Source organism: Mustelus asterias, chromosome 25 (genome assembly GCF_964213995.1).
Source record: "Mustelus asterias chromosome 25, sMusAst1.hap1.1, whole genome shotgun sequence".
NCBI classification, from domain to species: Eukaryota; Metazoa; Chordata; class Chondrichthyes; order Carcharhiniformes; family Triakidae; genus Mustelus; species Mustelus asterias.
Window position 1 is genome coordinate 23,722,642 of NC_135825.1, and position 24,578 is coordinate 23,747,219.

Below are 24,578 nucleotides of genomic sequence, written 5' to 3' on the forward strand. Positions count from 1 at the left end.
TTGATTCTAAGCGCTGGGCGGACTTGAAACTGGGAGTGTTTCAGATCCGACTTTTAGACCCATTCTCAGGCGCCCCCATACGCACTCTGGCTGAAAAAATATCAGCGAGTCCGAATCACGCTGCACAAGCCTGTGGGCGGGGCTTAGCGCGCCTGAAACCCTGCAGCTCCAACTGCGCATGTGCAGAAAAAAAATGATAGAATGCCGCTCCCCTGCCACATCCCTCCTGGGCCGGATAATCCCTCCCCCTGGTCCCCACAGACATTGCCCCACCCCCACAACATTATTGACCCCCTTATCTCCCCATACCCTCCACCACCCAGATCGATCATGGGCCACTCCCCCCCACCCCCCCATCGATATCAGGCAGAATAGCAGCGGACCCCCCATCTCCCCCACTGATCACAGGCAGAGTGGCAGCAGACCCCCCTTTCAGCCCCACTGATCACAGGCAGAGTAACAGTGGACACCCTTTCCCCACCACTGATCTCAGCCAGAGTGGCAGCAGACCCCCCCCTTTCACCCCTTCCCCCACCGATCTCAAGCAGAGTGGCAGCAGCACCACCTCCACTCCCCCTCCCTCCCCACATCGATCTCAAGCAGAGAGCCGTCGGATGCTCGGCACTTACCTCCTCACTAACTGGAGCGCCCGAGTCGGACTTTTATGGAGAACGTCTGTTTGGCGCCGATTCTGAATGGGTGAATGCAGTGGCAAAGGGGGAAGTGCTGGTAAAGTGCTGGTAAATGGCCATCGCGCCTGTTTTGGGCGCAGTCCCGATCACGGACATTTTTGGGCTTTGGTAAAGGGATCCGACGCAGACGTGGGCACGAATCGCGATACTCGCTTCAGGCCCGACTTTACCAAATTTTCGCGCCTGAAAACGGGTGCAACACGATGATAAAATTGGACCCTCTGTCGCTGAGATTTCTAGATGTTAAAAACATTGAAGGATATGGAGAAAATTGTATTGAGGTAGAATAACAGCCATGATCTAACTGAATGGAGACACAGGCTTGAGGAGCCTAATGGTCTACTCATAGAATCATAGAATCCCTTCAGTGCAGAAAAAGGCCATTCGGCCCATCAAATCTGCATTGACTCTCTGATAGTGCATCTTACCCAGGCCCTAACTCCGTAACCCCATGTATTTACCCTGCTAATCACCCTAACCCACACATCTTGGGACATGAAGGGGCAATTTAGCATGGCCAATCCACCTAACCTGCACATCTTTCAGACTAAGGGAGGAAACTGGAGCGCCCAAAGGAAACACCACGCAGACATGGGGAGAACATGTAAACTCCACACAGACAGGCCAGAATTGAACCCGGGTTCTTGGTGCTTTGAGGCAGTAGTGCTAACCATTGTGCTATTGTGCAGCCCTACTCTTGTCCTTATTTCCTATGTTCCTTTTTCCATATTTACATGTGATTGACATTTACTGAAATATTCTTATCAGCACATGTGACATGTTAGTAAATGTGCTGCACCATCCAGCAAGCTGCGAAAATGTTATGAACCCTATTACATTTTGTTTAGTTTATGTTTAGTTGAGCTTATTTATTAGTGTCACAAGTAGGTTTATATTAACAGTGCAATGATGTTACTGTGAAAATCCCTTATTGTGAAAATTCCCCCAAAATTTAAATGAGTAGTAGTGATCTGTGTCTACAATTAACCCAGTTTTGACCCTTGTTCAATATCTTTGAGGTTCAGGCTAGGTCAACATTTTGGCTGCATATACCTGGATTGGATTTTCATTGAATAGGGGAGGCACCATGGAGTGGTGGAAATGACGACTCGGATTCCCAACCTCTTTCCTGGGGTTGCCAATTTTCAGCAGTGCTGTTTAAGGGTGTGGGCTGGTTTGGGTCAAGAGACTCCACCCTGCACTATCAATCTGCTAACACCATTGGGAGATATGTATGTCCTAGTCTTCCGCAACTTTCATTGAGTTGGCCCAGCTTTTCAAAGTGTTGGGGTTTGCAGCATCTCAAAAGTGCTTTGTTGTCTTAGTCTGGATGAAGAAACCTTTTGAAAGGTAAGTTCTAAAAATCTTACCCATGCCCCTCCACACCAAGCAGTGCCCCTCCACTGACTTCACCGTGGCCTTTCATTCCCTCCATGTCAAGGTATGGGATTTGCCCAATCACCCACTGTACACACTGTATAGAACCAATGAACACTATAGTGACAACGGTGTTTTTTAAAAAGTTTTTTTAAAAGGTCATTCATTCACAAAAATTGTTTTACCACAGGCCAATAAAGGTGACAATCTTCCAGACACTTAAAATATTAATCGCTGAAACAACAAACACCTGAAGCTTCTTTATCTTGTGGAATAAAATGTTGCAAAATTGAGGATTGAAAGCCAGATCAGACAATGAAGCAACTTTTCCTCTGGCATGTAACTGTGTACTTGGGCTCTGAGCCACGAATACATAATGAGGCTTGGCTGACAGCCCGGAGATCCATTAGAGTACTGAGAAAGCTGTGCCCCAGGGAAAACATTGATATATTGACAAGTATGTCCTGCTAATGTCTTCTGTCAAATGCACAATGTTAATTTACACAAGGTTAAGAGGTTTCAAGTGCTTTCGGTTTCTGCAATTGATACTTTAAAGTGTCTGGCTGATTGACACTTCCATTGCCTGTAGAAAATGTAACTTTTATGAATGAATAGCATTAAAAAAATATTTTTTCAACACTTTCTATCGTTACTCTAAGGTTCAAATGCTCTCTCCAGAGTGTCTAGTGGGCGGATGGGCATAGAAGTACCATAGGGGCCTGCAGGATATGAGAGGCTATGGGGGTGTGGAACGGATTGCAATGGCATGGATAATGTGGGGGTGAGAGATTGTGAGAGCTAGAAGGCCTTACTATTTTTATTATAAGTGGGACAAAGTCCCAAGGCTCTGAGGTAGGCCTTTTATACAATCCATCCCCACATCTGGCAGCTCCTGTGGCAGCTCCTAACTCTTTCTGTGGGTTGGGGACCTGACTCCAGCACACCTTTCCAACCCAGAATGAAAATGCAACCTTTGCGAGTGTGCTGAGCTGGGAAATTTCCCAAAACCAGTGATCTGCTTGGAAGATGAAAATCCTGCCCCTTATTCTCAGTTCTCATTTATTTTAATTTTGGAATTGTTAACACAAGTATCAGTAGCTGACAAGCTTGAAAAAAAGTTCTGTTAACTTGAGAGATATTTTCAGTGCATGAAAACACTGACATAGCATCAGCTAGAGAAAATTGGCAACCAAAAATATAATTAGCAAATTATCAAATCCATTAAATACTGTACGTACTTGTTATCTCTGAAAGATATGCTTTGCCTGTTGTAAATGCATGAATATTGGCGACTCATTGCTTAGCCAGACGAGGTCCATGTTAATAGAACACTTGTGTTGCTGAGGCAGTTAATGGCACAGTCTGCATCTGGCAAAGCAGGTGTTAACTGCACTCAGAATTACATCGAAATTACAATAGGGAAACCTGTTCAGTCCAATCAGGCCACATTGGTGTTTGTCTTTCACATGAGCTGTAGTTATAATCCCATGTACCTGCCATGTTCCAGTATATGTTGTTCGCCTTTCCTTCACCACGTATCTAATCTATTCTTAAATGTTGACATCTTTGCTTTAATTGTCCACTATGATGATCCATTCCACTGCCTTACAACCCTCTGTGTCTTGACAAAGATTGCTTTGTTGACTCTTGTATATTAAATAAGGGTTCTGTTTTCATAGAATCTTCGAATCCCCAGAGTGCAGAAGAGGCCATCCAGCCCATTGTGTCTGCACCGGCAACAATCCCACACACGCCCTATCCCCATAACCCCACCTTGCTACTATCCCTGACACAAAGGGGCAATTGAGCGTGGCCTGTCAACCTAATCTTTGGACTGTGGGAGGAAATCGGAGCACCCGGAGGAAACCCACGTAGGCACATGGGGAGAATGTGCAAACTTCACGCAGAAAGTCACCCGAGACTGGAATTGAACTCGTGTCCCTGGTGCTGTGAGGCAGCAGTGCTAACCACTGTGCCACCGTACTGCCGAACTGTGGAATCTTGTGGTCTAGTTCTTTTAGTAAATAACTGGGATGTTGAGTTTCACCTACTTCAAAAAGAAGTTACTGGTCTCTACTGAGATCATAACAATGATCAATCTGTTGATTTTGAGTGATTAAGGGACATACAGCTGGTTGCTATATTTCCCATGTGCCCTGCACCATTTTTCTCATCCACTAACAACAATGCACCATGCAAAAGCTCATGTGGTTTAAATGCGCAAAACCAAGTTGAATGAACGGTGGGTGCCATTTGCTCGGGATCTCCAGTAAATTCTGGCCTAATGTGTGTTCACTTGGCTGGTAATATTTACAGCAAGCGTCGGGACACAAGCAACCTAAACTGTACTCTTCCGAAAGTTCAACTCTCAATCAGTGTTTGATATTCTCCTCTTCCATGTTTGCATTTGCAGTCAGTTCATCAGACAAAAGAAAATTACTGCCATCCTTTTTAAAAAATGCACATTTTGATGTTGATTTCTGAAATTTGTCAGCTAATAAGATTTTTTCGGGATTGCGCTGAATGTTGTTCTTATCCTGAGCTACGCCCCTGGCAGTGACTTTTACTTTGAAGCTGGTGTGACTGGAACATTTGATGATGGAAGTGCAATGTCAAAACCTTAATTAAATGTCACTCGTACAGTTGCACCTACTGAGCTGAAAATTCCACTGAGGTGAGAAGCCAGTGTGCTGCAAGACAGGACAGATCCAACACATTCTGATTCCTGTTCGCACAGTGCCTGGCAGCTTATCCGAGAGTGGCTGGTAGTCATGACAGGTTTGACTGATGGATTTCAGTACACGGCAGCCGTGGGACTTGAACTTGTGATCCACAGAGTTATGAAATAACTAATTAGATAATACATGGTTAAATCTGAATTTGTAGTTGCGGTTTTATCTTATAAAAAAGATGATACAGTTTAATGAGAAGGTAGTATGGCCAGTTGGAATGGCATTTCCATTCTTCGGTGTAAGACTCCAGTTGTATGAGGCTTACTTTTTTCATTTACCATAGAATCCCTACAGTGCAGAAGAGGCCATTCAGCCCATCGAGTCTGCACTGATTCTCTGACAGAGTATCTTACCTACGCCCTCTCCCCCGCTCTAGCCCCGTAACCCCACACATTCACTATGGCTAATCCATCCAACCTACACATCTTTGAACACTAAGGAGCAACTTAGATGGTCAATTCACCTAACCTGCACATCTTTGGACTACGGGAGGAAACTGGAGGACTTGGAGGAAACCCAGGCAGATACGGGGAGATCATGTAGACTTCACAGAGGCAGTCACCCGAGGCCAGAATGGAACACGGGTCCTGGCAGTATGAAGCAGCAGTGCTAACCACTGCACCACCATGTCACCTCTATATACCAGGCCTTTACTAAAGCGTTGACGCAAAAATAATAGAAAAAGCAAGCAGTGACAACACATGAAGGACTGAATTTTAGCAAAGTGTAATCAAAAACAGAAAGCATAATTTTTTCCAGTTGTTAGATCTGAACCAGTTCTCTGCAAGGATTCCATTACGTAACGGTCTGCTTTTTGGTAGAAAGCAAAGCGACCTAAAATTAAGCCAGGCAGAGCGAATATTGAAGGAAAACATGAGCAGAATATCCAATAACCCAGCGTGGAGTAGGAGCTGAAGAGGAAACAAGTTCTGGATGACTGGCTATGAATTGGAGTAGGTGGACTGACTTTTATGAGCAGCATTTTCCAAAATATAGTCTCACGATAGGCAGGTGATGTGAGAGCCACTTTTGTCTAATGGATTGGACTTGAGGTATTTGGAAATGCTGCGACTTACTCACCTCCTGCTGCTGCCGCTGTGCACACTTAGAAAATCCTTGTTGACCTTAAAGGAAAATAGATCAATCACATTGCGAGAAACAAAATCAACAGGACTGCAATGTGATATTTGTAGCTTGAAAATAAATAGCAGGAGTTTGAAGTTCTTTTTATCCATTTCTTTACAACAGGGCAAAGTTGAATCAGTAGCATAACGCTAATAATTTGTGATTTGAATAATTAATGGTGTGATTACATCCATGCAATTTTGCAGTTTGAAAGGACATAGGCAAAACATTAGCAAATTGTAGCACTCTAGTTTTATGCTACAATTTGGAGAGAAACGTACTTTGCCAATTAGAAGAAAAAATAAAGAAGGCTATTCAATCTATAGAACCAGAGAACCATAGAAAATTACAGCTCAGAAACAGGCCTTTTGGCCCTTCTTGTCTGTGCCGAAACATTTTTTGCCTAGTCCCACTGACCAGCACTTGGACCATATCCCTCCACACCCCTCTCATCCATGAACCCGTCCAAGTTTTTCTTAAATGTTAAAAGTGACCCCGCATTTACCACTTTATCCGGCAGCTCATTCCACACTTCCACCACTCTCTGCATGAAGAAGCACCCCCTAATATTCCCTTTAAACTTTTCTCCTTTCACCCTTAACCCATGCCCTCTGTTTTTTTTCTCCCCTAGCCTCAGCGGAAAAAGCCTGCTTGCATTCACTCTATCTATACCCATCAAAATCTTATACACCTCTATCAAATCTCCCCTCAATCTTCTACACTACAGGGAATAAAGTCCCAACCTATTCAATCTCTCTCTGTAACTCAGCTTCTCAAGTCCCGGCAACATCCTTGTGAACCTTTTCTGCACTCTTTCAATCTTATTTACATCCTTCCTGTATCTAGGTGACCAAAACTGTACACAATACTCCAAATTCGGCCTCACCAATGCCTTATATAACTTTACCATAACACTCCAACTTTTATACTCGATACTCCGATTTATAAAGGCCAATGTACCAAAGGCACTCTTTACGACCCTATCCACCTGTGACGTCACTTTTAGGGAATTCTGTACCTGTATTCCCAGATCCCTCTGTTCAACTGCACTCTTCAGAGTCCTACCATTTACCGAGTACGTTCTTCTTTGGTTTGTCCTTCCAAAGTGCAATATCTCACACTTGTCTGCGTTAAATTCCATTTGCCATTTTTCAGCCCATTTTTCTAGTTGGTCCAAATCCCTCTGCAAGCTTTGAAAACCTTCCTCACTGTCCACTACACCTCCAATCTTTGTATCATCAGCAAACTTGCTGATCCAATTTACCACATTATCATCCAGATCATTGATATAGATGACAAACAACAATGGACCCAACACCGATCCCTGCGGCACACCACTAGTCACAGGCCTCCACTCAGAGAAGCAATCCTCCACAACCACTCTCTGGCTTCTTCCATTGAGCCAGTGTCTAATCCAATTTACTACCTCCCCATGTATACCTAGCGATTGAACCTTCCTAACTAACCTCCCATGAGGGACCTTGTCAAAGGCCTTGCTGAAAACCCAGGTAGACAACATCCACCGCCTTCCCTTCATCCACTTTCCTGGTAACCTCCTCGAAAAACTCTAATAGATTGGTCAAACATGACCTATCACGCACAAAGCCATGTTGACTCTCCCTAATAAGTCCCTGTCTACCCAAATATTTGTAGATCCTATCCCTTATCACACCTTCCAATAACTTGCCCACCACCGACGTCAAACGTACTGGCCGATAATTTCCCAGTTTTCTTTTGGAACCTTTTTTAAACAACGGAACAACATGAGCCACCCTCCAATCATCCGGCACCTCCCCCGTGAATACTGACATTTTAAATATGTCTGCCAGGGCCCCTGCAAGTTCAACACTAGCTTCCCTCAAGGTCCGTGGGAATACCCTGTCCGGTCCTGGGGATTTATCCACTCTGATTTGCCTCAAGACAGCGAGCACCTCCTCCCCTTTAATCTGTAAAGGTTCCATGACCTCCCTACCAGTTTGCCCTCTTTCCGTAGACTCCATGCCCGTTTCCTCAGTATATACGGATGCAAAAAAACCATTTAGTATCTCCCCCATCTCTTTTGGTTCCATACACAGTCTACCACTCTGGTCTTCAAGAGGACCAATTTTATCCCTCACTATCCTTTTGCTCCTAACATACCTATAGAAGCTCTTTGGATTTTCCTTCACTCTGTCTGCCAAAGCAACCTCAAGTCTTCTTTTAGCCCTCCTGATTTCCCTCTTAAGTAGCTTCTTGCACTTTTTATACTCCTCGAGCATCTGATGTGTTCCTTGCTGCCTGTACATTTCATACAATATTATATTAGTTTAGCTAAGGAGAAATATAAGCGTAGTCTTCCCAGTATAAGATCTAAATGCATCTTGATTAACTGAGGTTTCCACCTGGTTCACCTTATCTGAAAGTCTATTCCAAGTGTTGATTACTTTGTGTGAAGAAATTCTTCCCAGTATCCATTCTAAATTTATTTTTCACAAGTTGAAACCAATGCCTTCTTGCCTTAAAGTCAAAGGTTACATTGAAACATATACACAAAAGAATTGTGGAAGAGACTTAATTAGCATCGACAGACCTTGTTATTGTCTGCTTTGACCCCAGTTTGTTCAGTTGTATTATAAGTCAAAGAAACTAGCCTTCTCTTGTCCATCACCTTCAGTAATTCCTACATCAATTAATGTCTTTTTCCATAAATGTGCTTTGTTTATAACATTTGCAAAAAATACATTCTAAAACATTCCCAATTAAATATTACAGTAAGTGCAATAATTCAACTTCTCCAGGCAGCATGTTGCTCTCTGAGGTACAACTCTGGGATACAACTTGCGTTACACTTGCTATTTATGATATGCATTCCGTGTTTAGCATACCAGCCCCAGGGATTCCACAGTTTCTATCCCATTGGTACACAATAGACTATGGTCTTTCCCCATTGTGTCTCTGCAGTGGTTACCTCAAGCCTTAGTGTGTCCCTCAACACATAGTCCTGGAATGTGGAATATGCCAGGCTGTAACACTCAGTTGTGGACAATTTTTCACACCGGAAGACCAGCAAGTTTCAAACAGGCCCAGAACATCTTTCACCGAGTTGGTAGTCCTTCAGCTGTGATTGAGGGGGAGTGGTGGCTGTAAATAGGCAGGGATTTATGGATATTGTGGTTTAGGGAATTACTTCTGTTCCTCCTGTCTCCACAAGATTTATTATTGTAAATTTAAGCACATCCTTTGTTGCCAGTGACTGCTATAGAATCATGTGCGGAATCCAGTTTAGCATGGGAAGTGGCTAAAAAAAGTAATTAGGTCCCTCATCTACATATGTAAGGTGGAAGCAAATTTAATAATTATTTTCAAAAGAGAGCTTGACATATACATGTAAAGGTGATGGCCTAGTGGTATTGTTGCTAGACTATTAATCCAGAAACTCAGCTGAAGTCCTAGGACCCAGGTTCAAATCCTGCTACAGCAGATGGTAGAATTTAAGTTCAATTTTTTTAAATCTGGAATTAAGAATCTACTGTTGACCATGAAATGATTGTTGTAAAAACCCATCTGCTTCAATAATGTCCCTTAGGGAAGGAAATCTGTTGTCCCTACCTGGTCTGGCTACGTTGAGAGTCAACCACATAGCCTACTGCAATGTGGTTGACTATCAACTGCCCTCAGGCAACTTAGGATGGGCAATAAATGCTGGCCAGCCAGCAATACCCATGTCCCATGAATGAATGAAAAAAAGGAAATATTTACTGAACTATGAAGAAATTTCACTGGAGTCAGACACATTGGAAAGATCATTCAAAGAGCTGGCACAGGTACAGTGGCAAGAATGGCCTCATTTTACGCCGTATAATTCTATTTTATTTGACAAAACACCAGTGGTAATTAAGTCTCTTCAAACAACCCTTTTATGACTAGTGGAATTGTGAATAAGCACTTCGATTTTAAGCTGTTTCTGCTGTAATATCATGGGGCGGGAAAAAATGTAACATCTAGAACTAGTTAATAAGCCACAAGTAATTTATTGATCGAAATATAAATAGCACTGTTTGAGTTGACGATGCAACAATCTGGTCAAACGAAGATCAGCTGCTCATTTCTTATTCCAGAGCCAGCTTTCGTGCTAATTAACACTTTAATACTTGCTTTTCCCAGAAATATAAATAGTATTCTGTAAAATTAGAATGCTGCATGCAACAAGATCTGTTCAAAATGAAGTCAGCAACCATCATAGAATCCTTGCAGAAGAAGGCCATTTGGCCCATTGAGACTGCATCAGCAACAATCCCTCTCAGGTCTCACTCCGTAACCCCACATATTTACCCTGCTCGTCCCCTTGACACTAAGGGGCAATTTAGTATGGCCAATCAACCTAACCTTCACATCTTTGGACTGTGGGAGGAAACCGGAGCACACAGAGGAAACCCACACAGACACGGGGAGATCGTGCAGACTCCGCACAGACAGTGACCCAAGGCTGGAATCGAACCCGGATCCCTGGTGCTGTGAGGCAGCAGTGCTAACCACTGTGCTGCCAATAAAAGACCAAATAAAAATGGGAAGGAGAAGAGGGAAAGAGTGCTTGGGGAGAGTTAATGCTCATGAGTTCCTACTGTATTTAACACTGATTCTTTTGTATTAGTTACCAGGTTACAGCCAGACAAATTGAGAGGCTAGATTTTTGTCAGGTTGTGAGACCAGAAGCACCAAACTGTGCACAGGGATTGGATATTGGGATGGAGTCAGATATAGATGGAGTCTCATCCACCTATATGGACAGTAGTAAGGGCGTGGAATGCCCTGCCTGCAGCAGTAGTGGACTCGCCAACATTAAGGGCATTTAAATGATCATTGGATAAACATATGGATGATATTGGAATAGTGTAGGTTAGATGGGCTTTAGATTGGTTTCACTGGTCGGCACAACATCGAGGGCCTGTACTGCGCTGTAATGTTCTATGTTCTATGTTCTATAAATGATTCGAGGGTCCTTGAATGCAATTTTAGTCTCCTTATCTGAGGAAGGATGTTCTTGCTATGGAAAGGGTACAGCAAAGGTTTACCAGACTAATTCCTGGAATGACAGGACTGACATGTAAGGAGAGACTGAGTCGATTGGGATTATATTTGCTGAAGTTGAGAAGAATGATGGGGGATCGCATAGAAACCTATAAAATTCTAACAGGACTCGACAGCGGAGATGCAGGAAAGATGCTTCTCATGGCGAGGGAGTCCAGAGCCAGGGGTCTAAGTATTCGGGGTAAACCATTCAGAACTGAGATGAGGAGAAATTTATTCACCCAGATAGCGGTTGAGGCCAAAACATTTCATGTTTTCAAGAAGTTAGGGCGGCGTGGTGGCACAGTGGTTAGCACCACTGCCTCACAGTGCCATTGACCCAGGTTCAATTCCGGCCTTGGGTCAACTGTCTGTGTGGAGTTGGCACGTTCTCCAGATGTCTACATGGGTTTCCTCCGGGTACTCCAATTTCCTCCCACAGTCCAAAGATGTGCAGGCTAGGTGGATTGGCCATACTAAATTGCCACTTAGTGTCCCAAGATATGAAGGTTAGATGGATTAATGGGGTAAATATGTGGGGCTACAGGCTAGGGTGGGGGAAAAGGCCTGGGTCAAATACTCTGTTAGAGAGAGTCAGTGCATAGTTAATGGGCTGAATGGCCTTGTTCTGCACTGTAGGGATTCTATATCTCTTGGGGCTAAAGGGATCAAAGAATATGGGGGGAAAGTGGAAACAAGTTACTGAGTTGGATGTTTAGCCATGATCATAGTGAATGGTGGAGCAGATTTGAAGGGCTGAATGGCCTCCTTCTCCTTCTATTTCCTGTGTTTCTGAGTCTGATTCCAGAGATGGTTGGTTTGGTGTTCTCTCGCTGCCTTCAGCTATCAGGGTTTCTGAGGTCTGGGAAAGCCAGTAAGCCAGTGTTAGAAATATGACCTTAGGCATGCAGTTTCATTAAACTGACTGACCTACCTTTGCGGAACAGGTTAGTCACCCGTTCCCCCAACCCATGAGGGCCCTGCCAATGACAGCTTGCTCCTGTGCAGAGGGCCAGACTCAGCTATTGGGAGACCAGGTAATATGCTGTGCACTGACTGATGGATACATGGGCAATGGGTCAGAAATGGAAAATGCTTTGAGCAAACCATCTCCATTCCATGTCCCGTTTTTGCCATCATTCCTCTTTTGGCCCAGCTGCATTTATCTCTATCTCATGCCAGGCCATCGTCAGACCTGGCGATGCTGTTTGGACAGGAAACTTGGAAATAAAAATGCCAATGAAGTTATTGTGTTTAAAAGCTACTGCCAGGTATGTTTAACATATTTCTGCGTTTCCAACATATTATTAGGCACCCCATTGTTAGTGTGTACAGTAAAATCCAGCCCACCAACTCTAAGGAGGTAGGGTGGAATTTTCCCATCCCGCCAGCTACGAGAACCATAACTGGTGGGACAGGACCATGCAAATGTCCGTTGAGAGATACAAAAGGGTCCAGAGGGGTAATTTTGTTCACACAGAGGGTGGTGAGTATCTGGAACAAGCTGCCAGAGGTAATAGTAGAGGCGGATACAATTTTGTCTTTTAAAAAGCGTTTAGACAGTTACATTGGGTAAGATGGGTATAGAGGGAAATGGGCCAAACGCGGGCAATTGGGACTAGCTTAGCAGTTTAAAAAAAAGGGCACTATGGACAGGTTGGACCGGAGGGCCTGTTTCCATGCTGTAAACCTCTATGATTCTGTGACTCTATGACCTCAGGCGGGATTTTCCGGCCTTGGGGCGAGCATAGCCTGAAAATCCGCCCATGGAGTTGAGAGCACCATTGTGTACTGAATTTGGGCTAGAATACATTTTGCTTACAGGGGGGGTTGTGGCAAAAGTTCATGACTTCCTTTGCATAGCGAGTTCCCAATCCTAGCAAATATGACATGGGGAGATCCTAAGCCTTGGCTAGGCCAAGGGAAGAAGTAAAGGAAATTAGGAGAGCCACTCTGGGCTGTTCTTCCACATCCTCAAGCAGATGGTCATGAATCGACACATGTAGAAACCCTGAAGGAGTTATCACTATTTGCTAACTCATCCATGGTAATCCAGTATAGGAGAAACACAGAAAGATGAAAAGAACCTTTGTATTTGCATTTTTAGCATAAATATTTCTAATTTACATGTGCTGCCTGTGGCCAAACGTCTCAGAAATTTCAACAATCAACTCGTGCAGTTTTATTCCTGATAAAATCAGAATAATATGAAAGACACATTTATTGCAATAGGGATTTTTTCAAGCAGAGCAAGTCCCTGAAAACAGGCAGCCAAAAGATCCCTCTAATATCTAACATGTTCATCGTTGGTGCGCTAGATGCTATGTCCACAACAGCATAAATGCCTGATTTATTTTTCCCTTCCCTCTTGATGTTTGTCTGTAATCAAATACCGCAAAGTTATAGCTAACCACTGACTGTACGACATTATCATGGTGGTTTAATTGGTTTTCGTTACTGCTCTCTGTTTACAAAGCTGGTGTCTTGCAAAACCCTTTACCTCTTAGCATCCCAGCGTCTTTGGAAAATAAATATGCTTAACCTCGGGGATTTGTTCTCCTTTTAAGCACTAATTGTATTTTAGCCGCGCTCGCCACATTGGAATCCTGTTTAGCAAATTGGATGAAGATTAATAGAACACTTAGACTGCAGCCAGATAAAGTCTCAGCGTTTTTCTATATTTGTAAAGTGCAGACTGGTTTCTTTTGGCCTGGTTTTAGCATATTATTTTAGAACAGAATTTTAATTTCTGATGAAAAAAAAAAATCTCACAGCCAATCTCAAAGCCAAATGAGTATAAATTCAGTGGCATCTGTGCTCCTGTCAGCAATGCCTTCCATGGAAAAAAAGATTCAGCTCAGGGAGAAAAAAAAATCACCATCTGTTCCTCTACCCCTGGTTGCATTCCCATTCCAGGCAGCATTTACTCGGATCAGCACTATTCTCAGTTTCCTCTGTTCCCACAAGAACTCTTCTGTTACCATCATGGCCAATTAAGGCCAGTTACTAATACAATTATCTCTCCCCACATTCAGGCAAAGTAGTTTGGTGTTGCGATCCTGAAAAGAGAGTTGACTGCCTTCGCTCGGGTTTGCAGAAGTTATGTATTAAACTTTGCAACAGTTGAAACTGTGACAAGAGAAGCAGATTTCCATAAGAGGAAACCTGTCTACTTAACTTGGGGAACAGCACAATGTTTCCCTCGTTGCATTATATTAGAACTTATAGAACATAGAACAGTATAGCACAGGAACAAGACTTTCGGCCCACAATGTTGTGCCGAAAATGATGCCACATTAAACTAATCCCTTCTGCCTGCCCTTGGTCCATATCCCTCTATTCCTTGCACATTTCATTTGCTTATCTAAAAGCCCCTTAAGTGCCCCTATCATATCTGCCTGCACCACCATCTCTGGCAACGTGCTCCAGATACCTACCACTCTCTGTGTAAAAAAACTTGCTCCTCACATTTCCCTTGAACTTTCCCCCTCTCACCTTAAGTGTATGTCCCCTAGTATTAGGCATTTCAATTCTGGGAAAAAGATTCTGACTGTCATCCCTATCTATGCCTCTCATAATTTTATAGACTTCTATCAGGTCTCCCTTCAGTCTCCGCCGCTCCAGAGAAAGCAGCCCTAGTTTGTCCAGTTTCTCCTTATAGCTCATACCCTTGAATTCATGCAGCATCCTGGTAAACCTCTTCTGCACCCTCTCTAAAACTGCCACATCCTTCCTTTGTAAGCTAAAGAAGTTCAGAGGATCAGAAATATTCCTGGACAATTCGAATGCGTGCATTTGCCTAATTAATGCTCCAGAATTGTATGCTGCCATCCTGATTTGATTTGATTTATTAACGTCACATGTACTGGGATACAATGAAATGTGTTGTTTCTTGCATGCTCTACAGGCTGAATATATTGTTCATAAAGTATATGGAAAAAAGAAAAAGGATAAGGTGCAGAATATAGTGTTGTAGTTACTGATAGGGTGAAGAGAAAGATCAGCTTGATACATGGTAGGACCATTCAAAAGTCTGATGACAGCAAGGAAGAAGCTGTTCTTGAGTCTGTTGGTACATGTTTTCAGACTTTTGTATCTTTTTCCCGATGGAAGAATGTGGAAGAGAGATTGTGTGGGGTGCATGGGGTTCTTGATTATGCTGGCTGCTTTTCTGAGGCAGCAGGAAGTGTAGACAGAGTCAATGGATGGGAGGCTGGTTTGTTTGATTAATTGGGCTACATTCACAACCCTTTGTAGTTTCTTGTGGTCTTGGTCAGAACAGGAGCCATACACCATCTTTAAAAATATTTATTCTCTGTAACACATTGAGAAATCTAGGCTTGTGATATGAAATTTGACCGAAATGAACAGACCGCATCAAAAGGAATAGCATCAAGTGTACACCAAGAAAATATTTGTTTCGTAGACCACAAATTTAAATCTCCAATTAGGAACAAGTTTGACTTGAACTATCACTGAGGTACAATGGTAAGTTTTATTTTGAACAGCTTCCATGATGGATAAAGAGATTGCCTGCTGAATGAGTAAGCCGTTCAGACCACAAGTTTCCAGTTTTAGTTGCTGGACTGAGCTGCCTAATGGAAGCTTGGGTTTACAACTGACCACAGGAACTCTGGTCTAGGGGGAGAACAAAATCATCCAGAGATCCAATTCTGTTTGCTATCTGGTGATGCAAAGCATACATGTCGCTGTTGTAATGTTCAATTGATTTGATTCGGTGATTTAATATGTGCTTTGGTCATGCTTGCCATAACCAAGCAATCATTGTGATTGATTGGTTGAGCCTGGGTGTGGACTCAGAGAAAAGCAAAAAAAACTGTAGAAAGAACTGGGAGCCAGAGCTGAAGCATGGAGTAGGCATTTTAAAGCTTTGCAAATAAAACCTGTTACATATGTAGAAACTCATGTAACCGCTGCTTAGATTTGAGCTACATAATATCCAGTAGATGTCAGGGAAGAATCAGGAATGGATTTGATTGCCCATTGATGAACAACCAACTGCAGACTCTCGTGTAACAAATGACCACTGTGAAAAGATACCAGAAAGCTGAAGACATTTATGAAACACAAGCACATGGGTTGGACATTGTGGTCAATGGTGAAGCAATGCCCCTTGCTGCTGACCACGAAGTAATTCTCGCTGTGTAATCTAGCAATCTCTCTGGTGATAATTTCAACTCTGTTGACTTTAGTAGAGATGCGACTGTAACGTTCTTTACTGGGCTTTCCCAGTGTGCAGCTGGAGTGATTTAATCAAGCTCTTTAAGCACCCAATCACATTAAAGGATTTCCACACACACAATCCACCCCCCTCCCACCTCCCCACCCCCTCCACCACCCCCCACCATCCCCACCCACAAACAGGAAACTAAAAAATTCACTGGCCAGAATTCTCCAGTATCGTATGCCCCACCACCACTGCCGGCGAGAATGGAGAATTTGGCGCTCAGCCAAAACTCCGTTCATTGCAGTGGGACAGGAGAATCCCAGCCGCGAGCAAGGTCGGAGAATTCCAGTTACTAAAAAAAAATGACTTCTAATTTTTTTTACTCATAGCAAATTTAAGATGGGGACACACACCTTGTGTGAAAGCAAAAACTAAAATATTGTGGAAAAGCTTTCCTTAAATAAAAATTAAAGGGTTAGTTTAAAAATAATGACTAATTTCTCACTTCACAGCATGCGATCATTATAAAATCCTCATTTCAGGTTCAGTTCTGCTCTCCATCAAGTTTTATGAATCACAACACCATTTAAAACCCGGTTATAAGTGATTGATGTTTCTAAAACCAATATGGGACTCTTAAAGTCGTGAATAGTTTCAGAAGAGGGCTGAAATTTTACTGTCAATCACCTCCCCTCTCTTTACCCTGGACCCCTACAAAATCTGCCCCATGCCTTTAAGAAAGGAAGAGGAGGAAAACAAGGTAAAATAATGGTGAGAATTTATTACTTTTCCCAATGGGCATTTGTTGGATCAGAGTGCCAGACAGAAAATGTCTTCACCCTCGATCTCAGGCAGGCAGGGTGAGAGCGTCTCCATTGGAAGGCCCCTTTGATTTGTCCAGATTTGGGACAACCTCCCCTCAGGGATCTGGGAACTCCGGCACTACCCCACTCCCCACGACTCGGCCTACCCCCAATAACTGGGATTGCGCCCCCCCCCCATCTCTTCCAAAACCCTCAGGGCATCCATAACTCTCCCTCCCTCTGGGCCCCTGGTACTTAGCTGAAATGTGGTCTTGGGATTTAGGCTTAGGCATGGCACTGCAGTACCTCTTCTGACCACTGCAGCACTGTGCCTGGAGAGGCTGGAGAGCTGTTGGCCAGATTGGCCAACAGCTCTCTGAGGCAGAACTTCCATGGAAGGGCGGATGGAGGTCCCAACTGCTGCCAATCGACACTCAATTGAGCGTAAAATGGCAGCAGGCCTGTCAGAGTCGGTGGGGATGCACTTGCCGTTGGCGCCGGGTGCTTGCCATCCTGAAAATTCAGGCCAATGAAAAGCACCATGGCCATCATGTCCATTTTGTTCCAGAATCTTGGAATGAACAACTCTTGTGACTTTTATTTTCCATGTCATTTTAATGATAAATTGTTATTTTTAAAGGAGAAGCAACTTCTAGTAATTTGCCTTCTGCACCCCAAGCAACATTCAGAGATATTTCTGTGCACTTATCAGTGTCTGTCAGTCATATCTTGTTACCGTGTTTGAATATTTGAATCGCTGCTCGCAGACAGTCTGGGAATACTGCCCACAACCTACTGTTCCCATTAATGATGTCACATCAGGGGGAGTTTTGTTCAAAATGACTGCCTCAAGGCTGCCTTTCAACATCAGTTCAACATGGCAGCGCTGCAAGATAACGGAGAGTGTGCATAACATTAAAGAATTATAGAGGTAAGGTAATAAATTACATTCCTCATTAACTGTGAAATGACATATCAGACCAGAACTTACCATCTCTACAAACAGGAATCGATTGCAAAACCACATGGATTTAAAATAAATCACTTTGCAGAGATTAGTTATTGAAGTTTGTTGCTGAAAGTCTTAAGGTGGGACTAACTTGCTCCCCAGTAAGCCAGCGTACTTGCAAATACCAAATGGAAAGGCCAGATGAGTTTACATGATGTTGATGACTGAAGTACCATAAAAATAAATTGTTATTGCCTTTTATTAATGCCTTTAGGGAAATTGTGTATATAATTCTGACAGATTTTGCTAATTATGATGAAGATTGAACTATTAACCATTGTTTATGTTTGATTTCAACAGAATAACCCTGATGTACCCATTAGTGATATTTAGTTGATAAATGCAGGGTAATTAGCCATATTTACCACCCAAACATTGATGCGTAATTTACTTTTCTGTTAATCAAATTTCTTGTTAATGGTAATATCATCAACTCAAAATCCAGTAAAGGAAACTCAAAATAAAATTTAGCTCCTCAATCCAGCAGTTGTTGATTAGTGCCAAGCAGCATTATATTACATAACATCGTTAGAAAAGCGATGGGGGCGATTTTGAGCCTGCACTCACCATCCACAGGACTGGTGGCGAATACTCAAAAACCGGAGAGACTTGGAAAACGTGATTTGCAACAGCGAGTTTCCAAGTTCCGATCTTCCAGCTTCCTTGACGGCAGAGTGGTATGAAACACACCGTGGGACAGCAGAAAATTCATTTTAATACATTAGCGAGCAATCTCTCCCAGACAATCGGCACTCAATTGAGTGTAAAATGGCAGTGCTCCTGTCGGAGTTGGTGGGGATGCACTTGCCATTGGCGCCGGTGTTTGCCATCCTAAAAATTCAGGCCAATGAAACAGTTTGTGAATAAAACAAAAGCACCACGGTCATTATGTTCGTTTTGTTCCAGAGTTTTGGAATGAACAACTCTTGTGACTTTTATTTTCCATATCATTTTAATGATAAATCGTTATTTTTAAAGGAGAAGCAACTTCTAGTAATTTGTCTTCTGCACCCCAAGTAACATACAGAGATATTTCTGTGCACTTATCAGTGTCTGTCGGTCATATCTTGTTATACCCCCTCACTGGATATTCAGCAGACGCCGATGTGATGTCACATTGGTGTCATTTTCAGTAGCTCCACATGAATCTGCGTGAATAAGCGTGAATCTGGCGCCTTCACCTCTGAGGGGGATTTCGCAGGTGGGCGCTCAGGCAGCCAGCACCCTCTGCAGTGTGCACTGCTCAGGGCGCACCGGTGAGGACTCGGGGGACACCGATAAGTTCATCTTGGGACCAAGGATGGGCGTCCCAGAATCACCAATTCAGGGGGAGGGGTCAGAAGGGGTCACTCATAGACCATACCTTCACTTCATGTTGGAGCATTCCTTGCTTTAAAGGGGTTGTGAAGGCTGGTGTGCAATGCAATGTTTCCATTAATTTGGGTATCTTTCAAGCTGCTGATATTAACAGATCTTTGTGTTTTAGTTTTGGAGTATATCCATCAAAAAAACAAGAGTGGTATAAAAACCCTCTCCAAATCTTCAGACCAGTGGAGGTTCAACAGAACAATGAGGATGTAAGGTATACTAGAGCAAAGAGATCGAGTCATCAATGTTTCAGAAGCCATGTTTGCAAGATCTGGGAATACATGATCCACAAGGCATTACATCACTGTAAGTATTCTTCAAAAATATTTAATTGACTGCAATAGTGTTCAAAAGTATTTAATTGGTATATGCTGAAGTTATGGAGGATGGTACATAAATGCCATTTTTGTTGCTCTTTCAGATATAGTTGGGATAATCGATCTTGAGCTTCCATCGAACCATAGTAATGATGCAGCATAGAAGTGGGCCACTTGGCCCATCTTGTCCTTGCTGACCCAAAGACACCTAGGTGCCCTTCATCTTCCTGCACATGGCACATAGCCCTGCAACTTACAGCACTTCAGGTGTAGATCCAGGTACTTTTAAAATGAATTTAGGGCCTCTCTGTCTTCACCACCAACTTCGGCAGTGAATTCCAGATACCCACCACCCTCTGCGTAAAAAAGATTTTCCTCATGTCCCCTCTATTCCTTCTGCCACTTAGCTTGAATCTAAGACCCCTGGTTTTTGAACTCTCTGCCAAGGGAAATTGGTTCCTCCTGTTTACTGTCTCCCTACCCCTCTGTAATAACTCCATGGAGGCGAAAGTCCCGTCACCAAGTTACTTTATTTACACCACACATCTGTACTCAGCCAGCTCTCCAGTTGCTCTCTGCTGAATGCAGCCTGGGAGTCTGACACACCTGCTTTAAATAGGGAGGATGAGACTCCCTGATTTAACCTTCAATTAGAACTCATCAGGCAGTTCATACGCTAGCAAGCCAACCTCATTAGCCTGGCTGAAGTCATCACATCCTCACAATTTGAACACCTCAATCATGTCACCCCTCAGCCTTCTCTATTCTGAGGAAAATAATCCCAACCTCTCCAATCTCTCCTCATAGCTACAATTCTCCAGCCCTGGTAACATTCTAGTAAATCTTATCTGCACTCTCTCCCGAGCAATTATGTCCTTCCTATAATGTGGTAACCAGAACGGCACACAATACTCCAGTTGTAGCCTGACCAGTATCTTATACCGTTTCATCATTATATCCCTACTTTTGTATGTTATACTTCTGCCAATGAAGGAGAGCATTCCTTATGCCTTATTTACAACCCCATCTACCTGTACTGCACTTGTACACCAAGATCTCTCACTTCTCTACCCCCCTCAATATATTCCTGTTTATTAGAGTTTGCATGAATTCACCAAATAACTCAAGAGGTAGCACCTTAACAATAGGGTGGCACGGTAGCACAGTGGTTAGCACTGCTGCTTCACAGCTCCAGGGTCCCGGGTTCGATTCCCGGCTCGGGTCACTGTCTGTGTGGAGTTTGCACATTCTCCTCATGTCTGCGTGGGTTTCCTCCGGGTGCTCCGGTTTCCTCCCACAGTCCAAAGATGTGCGGGTTAGGTTGATTGGCCAGGTTAAAAATTGTCCTGGGATGCGTAGGTTAGAGGGATTAGCGGGTAAATATGTGGGGTGGGATTGTGGTCGGTGCAGACTCGATGGGCCGAATGGCCTCCTTCTGCACTGTAGGGTTTCTATGATTCTATGATTTCTATGAATATTTGGCCAATTTGCAAAGCAAGTGCTCAGTAGTATATAAAATATTTCACCAACTTTTTATGTGGCATACTACCTCATTTTAGTCCAGGATCACATCAGTAAAGAAAAAGAATGTTGGCTTTTAGATTATGAATTACTTTTGAATAATTGACTTTATAGTTTCTCACCAACAATTGGCAAATAGAATTCAGATGGAGTGAATGACTTGATGGTTTTCAAATACTGTATATTATATCTATAGTGCGTATACCTGGATAGGCCATCTGTGTCAATTAATATCAAATAGCATCACTTTGATAAGCAAGAGGCTGCAGACTTACAATGCATTAATAAAAGTACAATAATATGAGTGGCAGAGCGTCAGGGACCCAGGTTCGATTCCCGGCTTGGGCCACTGGCGGTGCGGAGTCTGCACGTTCTCCCTGTGTCTACATGGGTTGCCGCCGGTTGCCGCCCATAGTCTGAACGACGTGCTGGTTAGGTGCATTGGCCTTGCTAAATTCTCCCTCAGTGTACCCCAACAGGTACCGGAGTGTGGCCATTAGGGGATTTTCACAGTAACTTCATTGCAGTGTTAATGACACTATGACACTATGAGAGTTAATGAGACTTATGACACTAATAAATTAACTTAAACTGAAACTTGGTGAGGGGGTGGGGGGTGGGGGGGTGGGTAGGGGGGTGGGGGTGATGGAGTGGGGGGTGAGGGGTGGTGGGGGAGTGGGGTGGTGGTGTGGGGGTGGGGGGTGTGGAGTTGGGTGATTGGAGAGGGTGGGGGGATGGAGAGGTGGGGGGTGATGGGGAGAGTGGGGGGTGTGGTGGGGGGTGGTAGGGGGGTGGGGGGGTGGGGGATGGGTCAGGGGGGTGGGGGAGTGGGGGTTGGGGGCTGGGGAAGTGGGGGGTGCGGAGGTGGAGGGTGGTTTTGGGGGTTGGTGGGGGGGTTGGAGGGTGGGGAGGTGGGGGTGGGGGGCTGGAGGTGGGGGGGGCTGGTGGGGGGGGGGGGGGTGGTGGGGGAGAGGTGGTGGGGGGGGGGTGGAGGTGGACCCATGGACAGGAGGTGTCCCAGACTGAAGAGGAGGTGGGAATGGAGGTGGATGAGCAGAGCAGGGGTAGGGTCATTGCAAAAGCAGGATTGCCGCAGTGGAGGAGGGGGCATCATAGTGGAGGGGGCAGGGTTTGAACGGGGGGACGGGGGGGGGCTCAGAGTGGTGGAGCTGTTGGATCAGAGGGTGGGGTCAGGGGTGTGGGAGGCTGAGTCTGGGTGCTTGGATAGTTACTTTGGAGTTAGAAGCGTTTTTTTCCTTCTAACTCTTTCAAAGTAACTATCAGGGTAAAACTGACAGAACCATCAGAGGTTAGTGATTTAAATCACTTCTATCGGATCGTTCCCAGTCCAACGTAATTGGCCAGAGGAAGTTAACACCTCAGGCCAATTGCCTTACTTGGGAACCTTCCAGAAGGATTCTCCAGCACATCATCAGCTCACCCCCATGTGTGATAATGGAGAAAAAGGAAGTTATGGGCCAATGTATGTGCAGTGTAATTGGGAAGCCAACAATCTTCACAAAGCTGCAAGCTCACTCCACCTTCTGCTCTCTGGCATGAGAGAATGAAATGCAGTAAACTTTCTTTGAACAGAGAGAGTTCAAGATGTCTGCACAGACCAGTTACTTCTAGGTATGGGGACAGTAGTAGGCATTCCTTTGGAATACAGCATGACTGGGAGAATGAGCAGAGGGCACACAAAGCAGGGCAAGATGCTGGAAGAGGAAGGTGAGCAGGAGGCCTTGAGTTTTCATGAAGCAATTCTCCAAGCTGAAGTTCAACAAAACAGCAATGTGCCAGGTATTTACACTTCACTAAGTATGGGTGGAATTTTCCCGTCCTGCCCACCACCGGAATCATAGCGGGCGGGGGTGGGCAGACCATGCAAAGGTCTTTGGAAATCTAAATAATGAACAAAAAATAATAAATAAAAATAATAATTTTTAAGAAATCAGGCGGGATTTTCCAATCTTGGGGCGAGCGTGGCCGGAACATTCCACCCTATGTCTTTATTGAAATATTTCACCTTGCATCAGCTACAACTGCAGCCTTGGTACAGGCAAGGTCACTGTGGTGATTCATTTTTATGCAAAATGGCTTTTTCCAGGATGGAGTTGGATATTTGCAATATCCACTCTTACAGAAGGGAGACCTTTGTGGTTGTCCTTTCACGGTTCCAATGGCTGCAAACATATTCCTTTCCAGGTGCCCCATGTCAACCTTAAGACATACAACAACTAAAATGGATTTCACGAACTGGACATCCAGCTGGTGAGCAACCATATCCTACAGATCATGAAAATTAATGCCCCACATCCGGCTGCTGTCCACATTTGCATTTGAGCTATTGTCATAAACCAAGCAATTGTCATTGTATGTCTATTTACCATATTGCTCATGATATTGTAGCATTCAATGAAAGCTATACTGTCAGGCAAAATGTGACAAAGCAGATCACCTATGTGCTGAAATGATTTAAACCACTTTGGAGAAGCCTGCAGTATTTGGCAGAGCAGATGTCAAGATTCCTGTTGGTCTGCTGTTTAAGCTGCACAACTTTGATATCATGAGGGAACGTTCCTTGCTGCCAGCTATGCAGCAGGCAGCTGAGAAGTAAGGGGAAGAATAATGGCAAAAGGATAAGGAAAGGAAGAGGAGGAAATCTAAACCTTTCTGACTGGGCTGTGTGTGAACAATCCATCATCAGCAGCCCCACAACCTTCCTCTGCTACTGACCATCATTATGCTGAAAGAACACAAAATTAACCTTCCAAATTGCATTTATGAATGAACATCTTAACATTGCATACAATTGTCAAGTAATCACCCTTGTGCAATCCCTTCGTGCCTGGCTTGTGTGTACCTTTGTCTTTCCCAGGGCTATTCCCATGGCAGCATGCCTGTAGAAAGTTGTTGACATTCAAGGGGAGAGACTGCAGATAGCCTTAGTGGATGCCCCCTAGCAGCTGTGGACCTCAAAGGGCCTGGCTTTGGACAGCACCATCTCAGCATGGACAGCAGCAGTCTGGGCTGTCAGGAAGACAGGCAATAGTAAGCCCCCTGGTAGATTGGCAATGGGAGGAGGACAGATGCTGTCATTCTGAGAGATTCATACTCCACAGAGTCTCTTTCACTCTCCTGAGGCTATGCCTCAGGAAATCTGTTGGAGGACAGATTGCTGAGATGCTAATGGACCTGTAAGCCCCTCTGAACAACTTAATCCTCAGCCATGAGCCTGCATTACAGCAATCTGATCTTATATGATGGACATTTGAGCTTCCAATGTATCACCCAGACATTGAAAAACTCCTGCTTTGATCTGCTGCGATAAAAGTTGAGACAATTAGTGCATCATTGTTCGGTCCACATGTGAGCTACTGGAGTCCATCACCATTCCCAC